This window comes from Coregonus lavaretus (genome assembly GCF_964263955.1).
Source record: "Coregonus lavaretus genome assembly, contig: HAP1_SCAFFOLD_4879, whole genome shotgun sequence".
Lineage (NCBI taxonomy): Eukaryota > Metazoa > Chordata > Actinopteri > Salmoniformes > Salmonidae > Coregonus > Coregonus lavaretus.
In genome coordinates, this window is record NW_028161152.1 from 16,271 (window position 1) to 19,285 (window position 3,015).

Genomic DNA, 3,015 nt, shown 5'->3' on the forward strand with positions numbered 1-3,015 from the left:
ATAGGCTATAGTGCAGAATAATTACAATAGTATTAACACTGGAATGCTAGATGTGCAAGAGATTATGTGCAAATAGAGATACTGGGGTGCAAAAGAGCAAAATAAATAACAATATAGGGATGAGGTAGTTGGGTGGGCTAATTTCAGATGGGCTGTGTACAGGTGCAGTGATCGGTAAGGTGCTCTGACAACTGATGCTTAAAGTTATTGAGGGAGATAAGAGTCTCCAGCTTCAGAGATTTTTGCAATTCGTTCCAGTCATTGGCAGCAGAGAACTGGAAGGAATGGCGGCCAAAGGAGGTGTTGGCTTTGGGAATGACCAGAGAGATATACCTGCTGGAGCGCAGACTACGGGTGGGTGCTGCTATGGTGACCAATGAGCTAAGATAAGGCGGGGATTTGCCTAGCAGTGATTTATAGATGGCCTGGAGCCAGTGGGTTTGACGACGAACATGTAGTGAGGACCAGCCAACAAGAGCGTACAGGTCACAGTGGTGGGTAGTGTATGGGGCTTTGGAGACAAAACGGATGGCACTGTGATAGACTACATCCAATTTGCTGAGTAGAGTGTTGGAGGCTATTTTGTAAATGACATCGCCGAAGTCAAGGATCGGTAGGATAGTCAGTTTTACGAGGGCATGTTTGGCAGCATGAGTGAAGGAGGCTTTGTTGCGAAATAGGAAGCCGATTCTAGATTTAACTTTGGATTGGAGATTCTTTATGTGAGTCTGGAAGTTGAGTTTACAGTCTAACCAGACACCTAGATATTTGTAGTTGTCCACATACTCTAGGTCAGACCCGTCGAGAGTGGTGATTCTAGTCGGGTGGGCGGGTGCTAGCAGCGTTCGATTGAAAAGCATGCATTTAGTTTTACTAGTGTTTAAGAGCAGTTGAAGGCTACTGAAGGATTGTTGTATGGCATTGAAGCTCGTTTGGAGGTTTGTTAACACAGTGTCCAATGAAGGGCCAGATGTATACAAAATGGTGTCGTCTGCGTAGAGGTGGATCTGAGAGTCACCAGCAGCAAGAGCGACATCATTGATATAGCAAATGCACTCTAGCAAACTTTAGACGGGCCTGGACATGTACTGGCTTAAGCAGGGGGACACGTCTCGCACTGCAGGATTTGAGTCCCTGGCGGCGTAGTGTGTTACTGATGGTAGGCTTTGTTACTTTGGTCCCAGCTCTCTGCAGGTCATTCACTGAAATGGACTTCAATGATTACCTCTACTCCGACATCTTCAACTTCACCTATCCTACCATAGACGAGCTCAAGGCGGCCCCCTGTAGTGTGTCTATCTTGGGCTTGAGCAGTGTTGGTCTGATGGTGACCTACATCACTGTGTTTTTCCTCAGTGTGCTGGGCAACAGTGTGGTCATCTACGTGGTGTGCTGCATTGCCAGGGGCCGGACCACCACAGACATCTACCTGATGCACCTAGCCATGGCCGACCTCCTCTTCTCCCTGACCCTCCCCTTCTGGGCCGTCTACGTCTACTCCCACTGGATCTTTGGTACCTTCCTCTACCTGGCTATTGTGAAGGCCATGCAGGCACTGGCTCACTGGCGCCACCTGGCGGGGATGGTTTGCGGAGCCGTGTGGCTGGTGGCGGGGCTTCTTTCATTGCCCGTGGTGCTCCAGCGGGAGGCTTTCCAACCGAAGGATCTCGGCGGACAGACCATCTGCTACGAGAACCTGACGGCAGCGACCGGTGGCGGGGGGTTGTGCGGGTGCTTCGCAAACACGCCGGGGGCTTCTTCCTGCCGTCATGGTCGTCTGTTACAGCCGCACGGCGGCAACGCTGTTCCGTGCGCGTCATCCTGGCCGTGGCGCCTGGCGTTCGTAGTGTGTTGGCTGCAGCACAATGTCAGCGTGCTGGTTGATACATTGATGCGGGGGGCGGCTCGACTGGGCGAGGAGACGTGTGAGGTCCAGAACAGTGTGAGTGTGGCGCTGTGCGTGACCAAGATGATAGCGTTCGTGCACTGCGCCGTCAACCCCCTGCAGTACGCCTTCATCGGGCAGAAGTTCCGGAACCAGCTCCTGGTGACACTCCACAGCCATAGGCTGATCAGCACGAGGGTGCTGGCCGCTTACCGCAGGGGCTCGACCCACAGCACGGTCAGTCAAAGGTCTAGGAACACCTCTGTTACCCTGTAAGGATTAAGTAGTCAGGAGGTGGAAGGTGGGGGGATGGATAATTCTATTGTAAAGGTTCAATCCAATATTTTGTCACATAGCTAACTTTCCTATTTGTGTTTTGTTTTTTATGTGCATTCTCTTTTAACACATTGTAACATGTTTGACACTATCCCATTAGTTTTTTTTCCATCATATCTATCGAAATATATTTTTTCATGTGATACTTTAATTATTGCTAAGTATAAACAACATGGCTGAAGGATTGCAATATTTACCTGGAGCTAACCCTGCAGATAGCACTACTGGGTGATCTGAAAAATCATAGTCAATCGATCAATATTATAACAATACTTTTAGCAAAACTGTTTATTTTCCATTTACAATCTGTAGAAACAATGAGAATAGAAGGGTTCAGAACTTTTGTGAAACATCACAGTACAGTTGAAAAAAAAATTGAAAATAGAAATCCAATATGGATGGTGTTAAGAGATAGATGGGAGGTGGTGAATGGAGCTGAAGGATGGGACTAATTACAACTAACAACAACTAATAACAACAAGATAACTAAAGTAAAGCATACTGTGTCCATAATAAGTATATAGGTTATAGGTTGAGAGCTTTTGTGAAAGAGCACAATTAGAAAGATATGGCATATACAGTGGGGAGAACAAGTATTTGATACACTGCCGATTTTGCAGGTTTTTTTACCTACAAAGCATGTAGAGGTCTGTAATTTTTATCATAGGTACACTTCAACTGTGAGAGACTGAATCTAAAACAAAAAATCCAGAAAATCACATTGTATGATTTTTAAGTAATGCATTTGCATTTTATTGCATGACATAAGTAGTTGATAAATCAGAAAAGCAGAA

The 3,015-nt window shown here is 46.6% G+C and overlaps 1 pseudogene across 1 annotated transcript; it reads left to right on the forward strand.

Moving 5' to 3' along the window:
• Positions 1–1,207: 1,207 nt before the first annotated feature.
• LOC311121066 (C-X-C chemokine receptor type 1-like) lies at positions 1,208–2,161 on the forward strand (annotated as a pseudogene). Its single transcript has one exon. The product of its transcript is annotated as a C-X-C chemokine receptor type 1-like (transcript).
• Positions 2,162–3,015: the final 854 nt, after the last annotated feature.